Below are 17,764 nucleotides of genomic sequence, written 5' to 3'. Positions count from 1 at the left end.
CATAGTAGACTTTCAATAAACATTAGTTCAGTGATTGAATAAGTGGAAGAGATTTTATATAGTATCTTAAGAGAAAGTACCTAAAAAAGTAATTGTCACAATTAATTATCTTTATTAATATAATGCCTAATTATCACTAAAATTGCATCATTTTAATACTAGGAATTCACATACTAGAAATAAAATGTATGAGATACTCCTGAAATTAAAAACAATGCTTTTCCATGCATAATATTTCTGCATAAAGTGAAACAAAATATTCTAGACATATTTTCCTCTTGAAATTGCTTTCTACTAATTTTATGCATAGTTATTAAACTTATTTTATTTGAAGTTTTATATTTAATTGTAAAGATGTAATTAATTGTTTGCATTTAACAAATATTATATAGCTGTACGTGTATATTTATGTGTTATACACTCACAAACTTATAAATGTGGGTTGAATATTTACTAGTTAATTTTTTTACAAGATAGTTATATTTAAATAAGATAAAATAAAACTCTTACTTGTAGTGTAATTTATGTGTGATCATATTAACATCATATCCATGTGTATGCTTCTATCTTTAGAAAATACCAGAGCATAAGGGAGGTAGAAGCTTTATTTTTTATTACTATTATTTTTGGGGGGAGGTAGAAGCTTTAGAATCCTGCACATGAATCACTTTTAGCCTCTTAACTCCATCGTTTCTCTCTAACTCAGGAACTGAAAGGAACGGTTACATAGAATTACCATTCAGGTACACGCTATCAACACCCAATGAATATGAACCAATGGTTCTACCATTTCCATCCACTTCTTTCAGCATTTCCGTGGTTGCTTTGACTATGAAAAGTCCTGGCCATATACTGTTTCATAGGCAGAAAGGTGCGTAATGACTTAAGACAAATATCGCAGAAAAAATATGATTCATTTGATGATTACAAAAAGGAAAATAAAGTGCTTACAAGTAAACATACATTATCTTTTTATTTTTTACATTAACATACAAGGGTGCAGTAAATGTTACCTTATATAGATGACCAGGATTGTTTGCACTGGTACAGCTGTGTTAAAGCCTCTGTTCTGAATGGTCTGAGTCAGTGCCACAGTGGTGCTAAACATTTTTAATGTCATTTCTTTAATAAAATAATATTTTTAAATGTTTTTGAGATAACTGAATCTTTATTGTACAACTGGGTCTATTGTGTGTGTGTATGAACATATTTATTTGGAGGAATGCTCTGGATTTTATAAAGGAAGAATTAAAGAAGGTCATTCTCAAAGTGGGGCACTATAATTTCAGTGCAATAACTGCTTGGAAAATAAATAGATCTAGTTGTTTCTAATTCCTGCCTATTGTCATTATTAACTCACTCTCTTTCTTTTTTAATTGTACAATGGGGCCATCAAAAGGCCACTAAGCTTTTAATACATATTTGTTTCTTTATTGGCCAGATATTCTTAAAAACAGATAGCATTGGAAGAAATAATTGCAAAAATAAAGTAAAAGAGAAAATCACTGATAGAACATATAAAAAGAATAAGAGCAGTCATGATGAAATATTAAGGCAGGAAGAATTAAGAATTTGAAATGCAACTATGTCTTATATATTCTTCAGGATAAATTTTACCTCTTCCTGAGGATGAGTTGTTTTGTTATATACTGATTATTAGATTTAATAAAAGATGACATACAAGTAGGTCATAAATCTCAATTTACATATACCAAAATTTTTTGAAATTTAAGATAATTTTAAGCAAATTAAGTTAGGGAAAATTTTAGTGAAGATAAAGGTAAGATCTAATTTGGTTTATATGTTCATAAGATGTTAAAGGATGTTAAGTAAAACTGTGTGCTATCTCAACGTGCGCAATTCTTTCCAGAAGCCAGTGAAACTTGGGAAGTATAAAATTGCAAGCAAGTTATAAAATAAGATAAAGACAGGCTCTAAAGACATGTATGGTGTTTCTGGAGAGATGATATAGCCAGAGCTTCACAGATCCTAAGGGAAGTAGAGAAGAGGGTGAAATCAGAAGGTGGAGCACGGAGGTGGAACTAAAGTCAATTCATCACTCTGGAAATAAGCACAACCAAGACGAAAAGACACATTCTGATCCCGTGAAAATACATGCTGCCAAGAACAGCTCTGAGCACAAAGAATGTACTTTACAAATACTTGTTAGATGAATGATTTGTTCATTATAAGTTTCAGTATATTTACATCTATTGAAATGCGATATTGTAAGTACACTTTTGTTCACATAAATAAATGTGAAAAAGTTTATATATAATATATACATATTATTCAATATTATTCACAATTGTAATTACATAATAACAAGGCTAAAATCACATCTACAAAGAAAAGGGACTATATACAAAGCAGCCAAGAATAACAGAATAATCCGTTTTGGTTAGAGTTAATAATGGATCACCCACTCTGTAGAAATTTCCAAGGTTTAAATGAAAGTTACCAAACACATTCTTAACCAAATTATATTTTCCAGTTTATATGAACAAAGATATAATTTCAAATATTTTTATCTTGAGATTGTATATTCTCACTGATAGTCTTTACGAGAGATTAAAAGGCTATCATGAAACATAACTAAAGAACTCTAACCAGAATAAAGAACTGTGAAATAAAACATAAAAGAATTTTGAGACCTTAATAGTACTAAGCTTTTTGCTTTTGGGGAAAGAAAAAAGTAATTTCTCTTCGATGTCTTTCTAAATCATAAATTAAGGTATATTTCAAAAGTTCTATTTTTCATTTGTAGAATGTATTTTGATGCGACAAGTTACATATTTTTAATACAAATATGTACAATATAGAATTTTTCAAAATAGTAAAGAGCTTGAGCATAAAACAAGTCAAGTAAATGTCTTCTTTAAAATGTCTGCATTGCTCTCATTTGCTATTTAAACTTTGAAGAAATCCTTCCATGTTTTAAGTAGCATGCTAGGTTTTACTTCATTAAACAAAAAGGAAGATAGCTCTGGAATATTTAGCTTTGTTTTAAAAAAAGATGGGGAGAGACAGTTTAGTTACATGTGGAAATTCTAAACTGTACACATTTTACCAGATTGAATATATACACCCTTTCACTTATATCAGTCAAATCATCACATTGAACATTATATATTACGTGTCTGTATTAAAACTCATGTAAAGACCTTTGTAATCGTGGTCAAACAGAAAAATGGCAAAAGATTTACTTAAAATATTTTAGCTACAGGCTTATATGTGTATGGATTTCCCAGGTTTGAAGTGACTCCTTTGGACCCAGGGTTTGTCTGGAAAACAGTACCTGTAATCTCACAAGAGCATCATCTCTAAAGGATGGACATTGAATTTTCAGAAATCAGTACTTGTTATTTAATATTAATGAGGCATTTAGAGTCAAGGCCCGTGGGAATGATCTTGATGACTTTGTGGCTGCAGACCTATGTCAATGATCTAGTGTTTCCTCTGGATGCTGAGAAACTTATTTAAACTTGCCTCCTCTTGTTGCAATTATACCATTTAACATGTCAGTCTTTGAGGCCATAAAAATTAATTAGGTTTGGATTGTTAAGGACGTTGAAATAAAAAAAAAATAGTAATCAAGAACCGCAAGAAGTATTATTTATCTCAATTCATTTGAATTTGCAGCAAATAGGTAGGGTCGTCTTGTAATTTATGCGTTAGAAGGGATTCATTCCTACTAGTACAAATCAGGTTTTGATTGTCTTGTATATTAAGCAAGGATAGCTTTGAAATTTGCAGCAAGGAGCAACTTTGTCAGGTTTGGCTGCCTTGTCCTTTTAAAGTTATTTATTACTATATATTGCAAGTCAGCGCTTTGTAATACATTAGTTAAACCCTCTGAGACAAAGGATTAAGTCCAACAGTGGACACAGTGGGAACAGGACTAACATTTCAATGGTGAAAGGTACCTAGTCGAGCAATATATTAAATTTCCTTAACAAAAACTGAGTTGGATTAAATTGTGTCTTATAACAAATAACAACATCCTCAAAATTGACTTTTTTAATATATATTTCCACTTATAGGTGAATTTGACTGTACTTTTTCAGCTGACTTTGCTTCTGTTTCTGAAACAGCACAGCTTTCAAGAATACGTTTAAGGGGAAATTAATGCTTTTTGCTGTGTGCATTTTGATGACTCAGCAAAAATATTGCTGAGTTGATGACACCTCCCAGAGCTCAAATTCAGTCTTTAATGAAGTCTTTCTTAATCTCTTGGCAGAGAAAGAATAACTGAACGTTCTCCTAAGTTAACAACATATGAAAGTGGAAAATGGGTCTTCATTGTGATTTCTACTCAGATATATTTATTTTCCTGTATATAATTCCAACGTATTTTTAAAGGTTTAGAATCTACCTACAAATATTAGGTGTTGATGAAAAATTGCCCTAACCAGCATATTATATACCTATGAGAAATTCTTATTTTATTTTACAAGTAGATCAGTTATATAAAATACTGGTTCATACTATATTACTATGAGGATGAATGTTTACTTCAAATTTCAACTAACATCACATACAAATTGTTTGCAAGTTGAGTATACATGCTTAAATGTTTTGTCAAATTCTTAATACCTCATGAAACCTGACACGTCAAAGATTGAACTGCAATAATGCTTTACTTGGACACTTTTATTTGAATTATATGTGAGTCATGTTTGGTGACTACTTTTAAAGGGAGTTGGAAGAGCTTTGTTTCTATCCCACTTAGAAAATATAATGGCAATCACCTTCTACGTTAAACTACTTTCCCATTCAAAGTATCATCTCCATTTGCTTTAAGTTTACCATCCTTTATTCAGTCATTCGCTGAGCTCATACTGAATACCTACTTGAAGCAGAATTCTCTGAGAGCACATAGGAACTTGTGGCTAATGCTTTCTTGCGGGGATAAGGAGAGTAAAAGACACGCCAAGTGTTACCGAGAGACTGTCCAGGTTGAGGACAGAAAGGGATAGTTCTGTAAAGGCAGAACAGTGATGAAAAAACTGGAGAAGCATAAGGAATGAGAAGACTTGGGGGAGGAGATGGTAAAACACATCTGTAAGATTACCAAGAATTCAAGAGATAAGCTCTGTACTTTGAGACTTAATGGCCATTTGTTTTTCCGGCTCTTTTATCAGTAGCAACTGATCAGGGCTTTGAGATGAGGCATAGAGGGCGGCAGTTTTCTAAGATACGCCTTTCTCCTCCTCCACCTCCTCCTCTTTCTTCTTCTTATTCTTCATTTTCTTTTTAAGTAATAGCTTCCCAGCAGCCATGTGGAGAATGCAGATGAGTTGAAAAGACAAACATAAAAGAGAGAAGTGAGCTGGAGGACTCTCATAAGGAGTAAAGAAAGGAGATTCCGGGATCCTGGTGACTGGTCTGTATGCCTTTCCCCTCCTCTCTCAATTCTATTCTATTTGCCTCTCCTGAGCCAAGAAGCCTTGGGTTCTGTTTGGGACCTAGCAGAGAGAAGAGGTGTGGGGATTTTAGCGCTGGAATGGCAATGTGGAAGCCTGCCTCGCCCCACACCAGAAATCAATACTCAACGATCTACTAATAAAATGCGAGGCTAGAGCAGCTGTGGTTTATAGTAAAGCTATCAGAAAATGAACCAGATCATTTGAGATGAACAAACAAAAATAAACCAGTAAAGGATATGAAATGTTCTGGAAAGTAAGAGGAAAACTAGAAAGGACTGTTGTTTTTGAGGCAAAAGCTTTATCGATCCAGAAGCAATTGTCACCTGCTATTTCAAAGTCAAGGTGGGGGGAAACAAGAAAGCACCACTGGATTCAGGAAATAGGACACTGTCAGGCTACTAAAGGAGATGTTTCAACAGAGAGGCAGGGACTACGTTGATACTGAAGCAATTGAAAGATGAAGAAATAGAACCAACGAACATATATTACTTCAATAAATTTGGAAGTAAAGTGAAAGTGGTAGGTAAATTGACCTTGAAGAGGCGTAGAATAGAATGATGTTGGATTTTACTCTGGGAGATTGGAAGATGATACAAGCTACGAAGTGTGAGAAGGAAACTAGTCATGCCCCAAAATGGTTATTTAATTGCAATGGATTTACAAAAGTTAAACCTCAAAATTCTAAGTTCATAAATTCCCTAAACCTCACTCCTCAGTCCCCCATGGATGAGAGATGAAGGTAAGAAAGAGTGTATATGCTTGTTATTAAGGAGAAATGTGTGCTGAAAATAATCTATTCTAAAAATATGTGTGTATTTGTGTGTGTGTATATTTGTTTTCATTCAGAATTTTTAAATATAATTTATAGTTGACTTGGTAAGGATCTTGGATATTGTAATGGAAAGTATTAGAATACTGTCAAATTTCATACATGCAAGTCTCATCTTTGATTTAGGGAAACATTATTTTTTCAAAGAACAAACATACACTACAGTATTGGAGCTGTTAAAGATTTTCTGTTAATTTTTCATATTTGACTGAAGACAAATGTTTTATTTTCAGTTGACAGTAAAGTTTCTCCAAATGATTTGTGTATATGTTTTTTAAAAATTGAGTCGCCTTTTCACAAAGACAATGGAAGGAATGTTCAGGTTTCATTTTATGGGAGAGTATTTTATTTTTTTTGGTGAGGAAGATCGACCCTGAGCTAACATCTGCCAATCCTCCTCTTTTTGCTGAGGAAGACTGGCCCTGGGCTAACATCCATGCCCATCTTCCTCCTCTTTATATGGGACTCCGCCACAGTATGTCTTGCCAAGCGGTGCATCAGTGGGGGCCCGGGATCTGAACCGGCGAACCCTGGGCTGCCAGAGGGCACACACTTACTTACCCGCTTGCGCCACCAGGCCGGCCCCTATGAGAGAGTATTTTTCACACATGGGTTAGTGATTGACTCACAAGAAATGATAAGCACAGCTTAAATTGATATTTCTTAACACCAGCTGACTGAAAGTTGTTAAAAAAAAGACTGAGTGCACATTGTCTCCCCATGCCACCTACTTATGTCAAAAAGAATTTTTATAATATTTGCTGTGCACACTGAAAATACAAACTTGATGCTTATGTTCTTTCACAAAGTGAAATCTGTCAAACTGCTTCAATAACCACTTTGTTCCTTAAGTTTATATGAGTTTAAAATATGATAAACTCTTCCTTTGCAACTGAATTTTTACTCATGATTGATGAATTTGGGATTCAGCATAATAAAATCTCACCGACATGAAAGAAAATAATTTAGTTAAGTAGATTATCCCCAATTCTTTCACTTCCTATCATGCTCCAAATTATATTATTTGAAAAGAAAGGACTCCCTCTTTTTTTCCTGAGGTTTGGAAAAGTTCCCTTATTGGAAGTTAGATTATTTTCATCAGTAAAAAGAAATTAATTTATGGGAAGTGTTTGGGAGAAAGCAAGCAAATATATTTTATTTACTCATCCATATTTTCAGTTTATTGTTTTAGAAACAATTTTGTAAAGAAACTCTGAATACTGTGTACACTAAGAACCAACATACCATGTGTTGAATCCTTTTCTTCTCATCTCTAGGTAACCCCAAATCCAAGATAATAGCAGCAAAGAGCAGGTCTATTTATAGCTCAGCCCCTCCTACCTGGAGCCAAGGAACAATGACTTCTTCCTTTCATTCTTGCTTCCTGACTCCCTGAATTCCATTTCAAGCAGCCGTGTTGTGGAGTAGATTAGGCAATAGCCCATTTAAATTACTATAGGGTATACGACTTAACCTTGACTCTCATGAGAGTCAGTGTTGTAAGAACAGGTCATCAGGACGCAGAAGCGTTCTGCTTTCTTCTCTGAAGCATGTAGATACAAGTTCACTTTTTAAAAATTTATTCAGAAACATGTTTTCCTGTCATACTCTCATCCTCTCTCTGCATTGCACACTACTGTTAAATTACTTCTCATATCTTCTCCCAATGTAGAGCTCTCTCATTGTTTATTTAACATGATGCAGTTTTCTCATTATAGAGATTACTATAAGACTGTATCCTATTACCAGGAACACCAGAAACGGAACACGTCCACTGTCACCTGGTAGAGTTAAAGATCAACTCTCCCTCGTCATATCCTCCTATACTGTTACATACCTTAACCGTCCTGGGAAAAGAATATAGCCCATCTCTCAATTCTGAAGATTTTATCTCCAATTTTGTCTCTCTCACCTCAAGTCCTCTTCTTCCTGTTCTCCAATTTTAAATGACCTGCAAATTCTTCTGGATTTGCTACTTTGGCTACTTCTAGTAGTTAAGTTTGGGTTCGTTCACCTACTTCTCTATCACAAATTCTTCTCAGGTCAATATTTCCCACCTGTCTCCATATAACATTTATAGATCTCCACTGAACTGTGATAGAAGAATTTTAAAATGAAGTTTAGAGAAGTATGACAAATGTTAGTCTCACACAGAAGAAAATAAAGAGAAGGCAAGAAAGAGAAAGGGTTTATCTTCCAGAATCTCATGATGTGATTAATACCTGGAACTACATGGATAAATTACATTTTAGGAAAGGACAAATGAATTTTGTAGGCTTTCTGTAAAAGGTTATAGTATTCAGTGAGAAATAAATTAATTATTAGGGAATATGGAAAAATAACACTATGTTTCAAAAATATAGGACTAGTATATGAGCTTTTATACCATATAACCCTGAATCAGGGGCAATACATTGTAGAATTGCTTGCAATTAAACCCAAGACACTAATACAGTCTGTTATGGCCTTTAAAATAGATTAGAATATAATCCCAAATCCATTAATATGATGTTCAATATTTTGGTGACTATTCTACAGTTACTCAGGAAGCAATGATTGGGAGCTATGGCTATATGGTTCATTTATTTTATAAATTTTTGTATAACTATTCTGACATAGGAACAATAGAATTATAATTTTATATAATAGCAAACGTATTTAACTGCCTACTTTGTTCAAAACATTGTGTAAGCGACTAGAAATGCAGACAGGTTTCCAGTTTTCTTAGTGTTGGATTCCCAAGGGGAAGGGGAGGGAAATCCCAACTCACCAGGTCTCGGGATGACGCGGGCCCACAGACACAGAAGACCGAACTTGATGCAAACGCAAGAGGTTTATTGAGCGGAGCTCCGGGTCGACTCGTGTCCCTCGCAGGAGACAGAGGGGTCGACCCCGGGCCTTAGGGGGCAAGTTCTTTTATAGGATTTGGGAGCATAAAGCGGGAAAAGGTTGGCGCGGTTTTACATGATTGGTTAATTCAAAACATTCAGACAGTTACATTTTATGGCGCGAATTGCTACGGCGCGAAACAGCTATCAAGGTGCACACACATGTCCCCACCTGGCCCCCCTCCACCCCGACCCTCCCAAACTTATCCCTCTGTAGCACTCCCTTGTTCTCAATTTTCTCTGAACAGTTTAGGGTGAGTCTTCCGCGAACAGAGTCAGTTGGGATCGATAGACTCTATTCATAGAAGACTCGCCCCAACTGCCCCTTAAGGTGTTAACATATTAAATTTTTAACATAATTTACATCCTTCATTAGGAATTACAATTAATGTCTGTCTGCTTCAGAATATTTGAGTTTTCTCACCAAGGCAGAAAATGATAAATACATGTGTACTCACATATATGCACCAATGTATCTTGATAAACATATGTGAGTGGCAGATAACTCTTTTAAAAATTATGGTCTACTGGCAATGCATAATATTATTTGTTAGAATATTATTGTAATCCTTGAAATTTCAGATAAAATCATGTCCTTTCCTATTGTTTGATGACTCATGTAATCCCTTAGTTTAACCATCTGATTAAGGGAGGAAACACGTAATTCCTTAGTGTAACCAGTGCTACCTTTAAAAAAAATTTTTTTTGGTTAATTCTGGGAATTTTATATCTTTTTTTTTTAATATCTCCTTCACCATGACCACTCTTTCTTTCTCTTCTTCTTCTAGGAAATCTTTGACCAAGAAATTGACCCTTCTTTTTTATATCCTCTATATTTTTAATATATGTTATACCTTTTTATCTCTTTCTAACTCCTCCTTGAATTCCTTGATCTAATCATCTACCTCACTGATCTGCTATGTATATATACTACTGTTTAGCTCATCTACGTAGTGCTTTATTTTAAGTAGCTTCCCATGTTGTTTTATCCTGATCCTTTTTAAAAATTATTTCTTATTCTTGTTTGATATTATAACATCTCTCTCTATTTCCTTAGATTTTTATTACATTTATTTCTAATTCTAGGTCTGTCCTTTCTACTAATTTTGGTTCACTTGATGTATGTTCTCCATTGTGTTGATTTTCTTTTTTTCTTTTGAAAAACTCTTTGAGGTAGTGTTACTCTTCAAATATCTGTTTATTTGGTCTGTAAATTCAATTTCTCCTGAGATTGTCACCTGCTCTGCCTGGTAATGTGTCACTTGGAAAGATTTATGCTGAGGTCCTGGTTTCTATTAGTGCCAGTGGTTTGAGAAAAGGAAATGGCGTGAATCCCAGGATAGAGAGCCTTGAGCACCACAACACCACTGCTCATCATTCTTCTTTGTGGCCAACCCAGGCACATCCTTCAATCAATATTTCACTGATCAAACTTTGGAAGAAGCAGCATTTGGAAAAGGCAATAACTAACTCTGAGAGTTTTTGCCTTCATTCACAAAAGATATTTTCTCTGGATATAGAATTTGAGCTTGACAGATTTTTTTTTTCCTAATTATTAGTACTTTTAAGATCCTGTTCCAGTGTCTTCTACTTGCACAAACTTTACCAAGGGGTATACTGTAATTTTTTTTTATTTGTTCCTTTGTATATAAAGTCTTTTTATTTCTTCTGGCTGCTTTTAAGATTTTCTCTTTATCACTGGTTTTAAGCAATTTTATTGTGATGTGCCTTGGTATTATATTCTTTATATTTCTTCTGCTTTGGTTTGTTGAACTTCTGGAATCTATGACTTTATACTTTTTCATTAAACTGGAAAATTTTTAGTCATTATGACTAAAACTTTTTTCTTCAACTCCCTCCTTCTGAGATTCCAAATACCCATATGTTATACCACTTCATATTGTCCCTTATCTAAGTGTCTGTTCATATTTATTGTGTTTTTTAATCTTTGTACTTCATTTTGAATAGCTTCTATTGCAACAACTTTAAATTCTGTGAGATTTTCTTCTGCAGGGTCTAATCTGCTGTTAGTCTCATCTAGCATATTTTTTTATGTTATCTCTACAAGTCTCGTTAATATTTTTTTAAATTTCTCCCACTATTTGCCCCATCAATGCTCCCTCTTTTAGTAAATATGCTACTTGGATGTTGCCTCTCAAATCCCACCGGCACTTTAGAACAAAGATATTATATACAGCCAAGTTCTTTGGTGAAGAGTAGTATATTATACCTTTAACCATATTATTTGTAGATAGATAGATAGATATCTTAATATCCTATTTAAGATCCTTATCTACTAAATCCAATATCCCTCACATTTCTGGATATGTTTATATGAATAGTTTTACTCCTGGATAAGTAATAATTATCTGTTTCTCTGCAGTCCTGATAATATTTAAATTGGATGCCAGAAATTGTGCATTTTATATTCTTGGGTGCTGGATAGTGTTCTTTGCTAATGAACATTAAATTTTGGTTGGATGTGCAGTTAAGTAACTCATAGCTTAGTCTGATCCTTTTGAGCTTTGCTTATACATATTGGCATAACCCATTCAGAGCAGCATTTATGCTGGAACTAGTTTAGCTCTGCTACTGTGATAACGTCCTTTTGAGAAATGTATCCAATGTCCCCTGAATTATAAGTTCTCCTAACTCTGGCTGTTAAGAACACTGACTACTTCCAGCCATTTGTAAGCTCTAGGAATTATTTGACCTAATGTTTTCCAGTGGTCTTTTCTTGGTCTCAGATAGTTTCTTTTCAAGCATGTCGAGATCACTACTTAGTTAAATCCTTAAGAGTATTCTTCTGCAGATATTTGACTTCTTCCCTTTCCGGCATCCCTCTCTTCACATTACTCTGTTCCACAATTTCTAGTGACTTCACCCTCTCTGAATCCATATATCTATTTCTTTAACTGAGTGCAACTACCAGGCTCTGTTTGTTTCTATCTCCCTGTGCAGTTTCCTGGAAGCTGCCTACAAGTATTAAGCTGGGACAGTTGTCTGGCTCTGCTCTGGAGGATTTCTTCTTTCAAGCACCAGAGCCCTCCACTGCTTGTTACCCAATGTCTGAAAGCTATTGTATAATACATTCTGTTTTCTGTTTATAATGGGAGAATAATTCATCTAGCAGGTAATCATTTATGGAAATCTAACTGAGGGTTTTGAGAGAAATGAGCGGAGAGGTAAATTTCAGAAGCAACTAATCAATTCTCACCTATATTCATGAATTTCTTGTGCTAATAAAATTTTGTGCTGATCTGATATTGCCCTTCCTCATCAGCACTTTAGATTTAGGATATTATATATATCTAATGTCTTTTGTAAAAAGTAGGTAAGTAAAAATTATTTTAAGCACTGTAAAATAAAAACAATTCTTTAGGGAAGGCAATTTCCTTGATAAAGAGGAAATTAATGTATATCTCAAGGTGATAAAGGGAAAAGCATAACAAACTAATATCACCTTTTCCCATCTACCCTTTCCTTTCCACCACCCTCCCTTCCAGGCTGGTGTCATTCACCCCACAACATTTCAAGTGAACCTTTGTAGATTTCCTCACAGTGTTTTATTATCTCTTCATATCCATGTCCACTCTTTCAACGGTTTCTCTAGGATTCATTCTAGGGAGGAAGATGGCAGTTTTTTCTCATTCACCATATTGAAAGGAAATTAATGTGGTCTTTTTTTTAACTTCTTGTAACTTTATTTTCCATAGATTCTTGCAAAAATCTGAATGTTTGTGTATCCCCAAAGTTCATATGTTGAAATCCTAAACCTGAAATGTGCTGGTATTAGTAGATGGGGTCTTTGGGGGGTGATTAGGTCATGAGGGTGGCATCCTTATGAGTGGATTAGTGCCCTTATAAAATAAGAGGCCACTGAGAGCTCCTTCACTACATCAGTCACGTGAGGACAGAGTGAGAATTCTGCGACGAGATAGAGAGCCCTCATTAGAACCTGACCATACTAGGACCTTGATCTTGGACTTCTAGTCTCCAGAATGATGAGCAATAAATATTTGTTGTTTATAAGCTACCCCAGTATGTAGTATTTTGTCATAGCACCCAAATGGACAAAGACAACGCTCAACATCCTCTTTTAACTTCATCAATTATCCACCACTGGAGATTTCTGTAAATCTGCCATGGCATTTTAGCTTTATTTCTATAGTAGTTTGCAACCAGGAGGAAGTGGTGGCTAGGCTGTTAACAAAAAGGCCTTCTATGCAGAGCGTGATTGCACAGAGGATACATGGTGAGGTCAGTCTACACAGGAGACTCACTATGGATGCACTGGCACATGGACACCAAGAATACAATATGCTTTTAGGTAATGAGTAGCCTTTAAGCACTGTTTGAGGGAGAATGACTGATAGGTTCAGACTTTAGACAGATGTATGGACTGTATGAAAAATTATTTGAGGGGAGTAGAATTTAAAGCAAAGAGATCAGGTAAGTTGATGAGTGGAAAAACGAGGAGTTAATGCAAAGACGGATGACAGATGGATTTAATTTTTGAAGAATTTTTGGTATATTCATCAAGATTAGTCAATGATGAAATGTGAAAAATAAGAGAGAGAAGAGCAAAGATTGGCTTTCATGCTTCCAGTTTGGATATTAGGATGGATAAGGGCACTACTATTTGAAGTGGAGAATAAAGGAAGATGAGATTCACCAGTAGAGAGTACTTTTGGTTTGCTGAGTTTAAAGGGTTGTGAGACAAACAGATGGAATATGAGGCTTGTCTCTGCAGGTGAAATTTCAGATACATATTTTAGTTCAGTTACAATTCCTAGAGGCTATATATCAATGATCTCACTATTCATCAGGTTATTTTTACCTAATCTTACTCTCTTAAATTCAGTGTCCAATTTCTAAATATTAAAAATAGATGAGAGGAGATTAAATGTTATAATTCTGTATTAAACATGACCAAATAAGAGTATTTTATATTTCTGTAATGAAACATCATTGCATATGGTCCAAGATGAAGCTAATTTAAATTTAATTATCTTCCATAGAAAGCATGAGAGCAGGAAGATTTTACATTTCAGATATCTCATATAGAAAATGACCCTTAGTTATGTGAAGAAAAGTTCTGTTCCTTTGAGCATAAAGGGACTCTGCAGTCCTGAAAAACTTGTAACACAGGTCACCACAGGACCTTACTCAGCCAAGAGTTCCAGTCTTCTCATCTATCAGCCCTTTCCTGTGCCCCTCAGGAGGAAAAAATATATTACAAATTTCTTAGTCTTTGATTCTGCTCTTTGACATTTAAAATAGCCCACGAAGCCAAGAGAAAAGATTAAAAACCTAGATAACCACATGTGGAAAAACGGCTTGGATAATTGGGAGACAAAGTACCATGAAAACAGTAGTGTTTGCTACATACTTGTATTAATATGATTCCAAAGGTGAGCGATATTATTGAAAGGTGAGTAAAGCACAGCTCATTTTTTCTTTCTGCGTGAGAAAAGCTGACAGCAAATAACACAGCCGAAAAGGGATAGTGCTCTATTAAGAACACTTTCAAACTTCCTGTCTCGAAGTTTAGTCCTGACATGGCGTACACTTTAGAATGAGCCCTATTATGACTCTTCTGACATTGTGACATTACATCTTGCTTCCAGCTGTGTTGACTATTCCAAAAGAATATTTTCAGAAATAAGATACAATTAATGGTGCCAGAAACTCTCTCTACGTGTAGGCAGCACGGATTACAGCTTGAGAAATGTGGCCAATAATAGTTCAGTTGTATCATCCTCCAGGCCTCAGGGCTATCTGCGAAACTGAGTATCTCACCCACAGCTTAGTTACAGGGGCCTTGTTGTGCTATAACAACAGAGTTTGCATTGGTTGGGATAAAATATAGATAAGAGGTCTTTTTAGCTAAATGTTTAATTAATCACAGAATATCAGGGATAATTCTGGCATGTTTTGAAACTCACACAATTTCTGGAAGAAATACCACATTTTGCACTGTGTTCTGAGGGCAAATGCTACATGACCAGATTAATGAAACCAGACTACCAATATTTCTACATATTCAGAATCAGAAAATTTCTTATTGCTTATCCCTGACACTAAATTAGCCTGCCAGTGAAACAGCATGTACATTTTTTGTTCCAACATATAGAATTATTTTAATATACAATGAATGCATTTAAACTGCTTATCACCCATTTCTATTCCTTTGAACTCCCTTAAATTCTGCAGAAAATCACCTATATATTAATTTAAGAAAAATTTATATAATGTTTGAAATATCAAGGTGTATTCAGGATAGAGTTATTAGAACAGGAAACATAAAAATCTTCTTTTATTCCCCATCTTATTTTCCTAGGATAGGAAATGCATTGAGCAGAAAGCATTAACAGGAAAAAAATGGAATTATTACTAGAAGCCTTAAGTAGAAGTGCCAAACTCCGCTATTTACCAGCTGTTTGTGTTGAGCAACACAATTTCCAATAACTTGATTTTTATCATAGTATTATTGTGAAGACCAACCTAGGTCATGAAAGTGCTTTTCAATATCAGCAAAACATAGGAATTTAATCACTATCAGCAAGCATTCTTCTAAGTGGCAAAGGAATCTTAAATTTCTATTATTCGATACCTTATTATTTTTTGTCTTTCTTCTGCAGTCAAATCTAATGTGTTTTCTTGGTTATAAAAAATGAATATTAATCTGTACAACATTACTGCTTATTTAAAAAAACAACTTGAGGGAGTTTTGTTGCTACTATCACATTGGGAAGGATTTAATTTTCTTTTTACTCCTCTCTTTCTATGATATATACCTTTCATTAGTTGGGTAGATACTACTTCTATGGAATTCTATTAATACTACTGGCGTAATTTTTAGGGAAGACATACTTGTAAAGAGCTACCCCTGTGTTTCTACTGCAGTTCTTTTCTCCCCCCACATATAATGCAATGGTATACTGGGCAAATTCCAAGAATTTTTATTTTAGTTCTTGCAAAAAGTAAATAAAGCTCATTTTGAAAATCTTTCCTGGAGATTACCCTCCAAAAAATTTATATTTTTCTTTTCTTTCTCATGTCCTTATAGGAAATAACAGTAACAATGACATAATAGTAGCCGATATTTATTTAGGACTTACTAAGTGTTCACACTTCTCTAAAGACTTTGTGTACATTATCTCAATTAATCCAAAGGTTACATAAATACTCAACAATTTAATGAAGCAGAAACCAAGGCTTAGAAAGTTTAAATTGCCCAAGGTCATCACCACTTAAAGACAGGATTTTATTCAAGGTCAATCTGTCTCCAGAATCCTTATACTTACAATTACAGACTGGCACATGAAAGAATCACATGCCTTTAGAGAAACTGAAATATGATTGGTCAAAGGTCACAAACACATAGAGCAAACTAGAGGGGCACTGATGCTTTATTCATCAGATTGAGAAAGGCCAGAAACCATAAATGTGTTATATCAAATTTACCTTGGGTGTGATATTTCAGTACATTTCATAAATGATATTCTATTTTAGTATTATCCTTCCCATCTTTTTCTGTCTTCAGCGTTTAGTACGGATCTTGCCATGGTGAGTACTCAATAGATGTTGTGAAATAAAATCAGAACTTGATGTGCTGGTTTCTCTCATTTCTGCTGTGGGAGAAACACCTAACATAATGAAGTAGACCGGAGGGCAACATTAAATTGAACATTTACTGACTTGCAAGCACATTTTACACAACATTGCCTTTAGTCTGGACCACAAACAATGAGGTGGTTGTTTGGACCTCACATTGTATGATGAGTCATTTGCTTAAGCTAGCACATTGGGCTATTGAAAGAATCAGGATCTGGATCCAGGCCTGATTAATTACAAATCTAGTAGTTTTCCAACTAGTCTACAGAAATTTGTAGGATTTGAAGTGTTTGTTTGCCTCACTGACATGTTTTTGTCTCTATGCGTAGCTGATGGAAGCACCACAAATTTTTATTTTTCTTTCAGATAACTGACCTTGTGAGGAACGACGGGAGGGCATTATGCTTGATGCACTCTTCGTGGTCTCTCCCTGCAGTGTAGATATTTCTTACTTTGGCTAATACAGAGGACTTTCATGTGTAGATATAGCCAAGTCAGCTTTCCACCTTGAAGGTCAGAAAATCAGACTTGTCTTTTAGAATTGGGTCTGTCTGCCTTTCTCAGCTTTGCTTTGCTGATAAGGTATGAGTACTCTTCACAGAATCACCTACAGTGATTTTTTTCCCAGTTCAGTAAAAATAAGTCAAATAATAAGGGGATTTGGTTATATTTTCTAAAGGATTTCCACAATTATCCTGCTCATGCTTAGCAATGTTGCCTTTTTTTTCTTCTTGCTCAGAAGTCAAGTTTCAATAAAACATTCAGAATATCTAATTAGGGAAAAAAAACAGTTTTCATAGATGTAAAAAATCAAAGGCATATTTTCTCTTGGGATGCAAAATCTAAATTATCTGCTAAGCTGTGTGATTTTTGCTCTTTTATAACAAGCAGGTTATGTACTAAAAAGAAAAGAGCAAAAATCCCTGAAGATTGACCTTGGTTTGGACAGTTTTTTGAATATACAAAATATCGTGCATACCATGTAATTTTTTGGAAAT

General features: G+C 34.6%; 1 long non-coding RNA gene across 1 annotated transcript in view; it reads left to right on the top strand.

Moving 5' to 3' along the window:
- The first annotated feature begins 5,258 nt into the window (after nt 1-5,258).
- The window catches only part of LOC131396596 (uncharacterized), a 58,371-nt gene continuing 45,865 nt past the window's right edge, over nt 5,259-17,764 (top strand). Inside the window, exon 1 of the long non-coding RNA XR_009216598.1 lies at nt 5,259-6,168. This is a non-coding gene — a long non-coding RNA (uncharacterized LOC131396596). The remainder of the gene's footprint in view (nt 6,169-17,764) is intronic.

Source organism: Diceros bicornis, chromosome 33, assembly GCF_020826845.1.
Source record: "Diceros bicornis minor isolate mBicDic1 chromosome 33, mDicBic1.mat.cur, whole genome shotgun sequence".
NCBI classification, from domain to species: domain Eukaryota; kingdom Metazoa; phylum Chordata; class Mammalia; order Perissodactyla; family Rhinocerotidae; genus Diceros; species Diceros bicornis.
The sequence above is the reverse complement of the archived record's forward strand: the minus strand, read 5'-3'. Positions and strand labels throughout refer to the sequence as shown.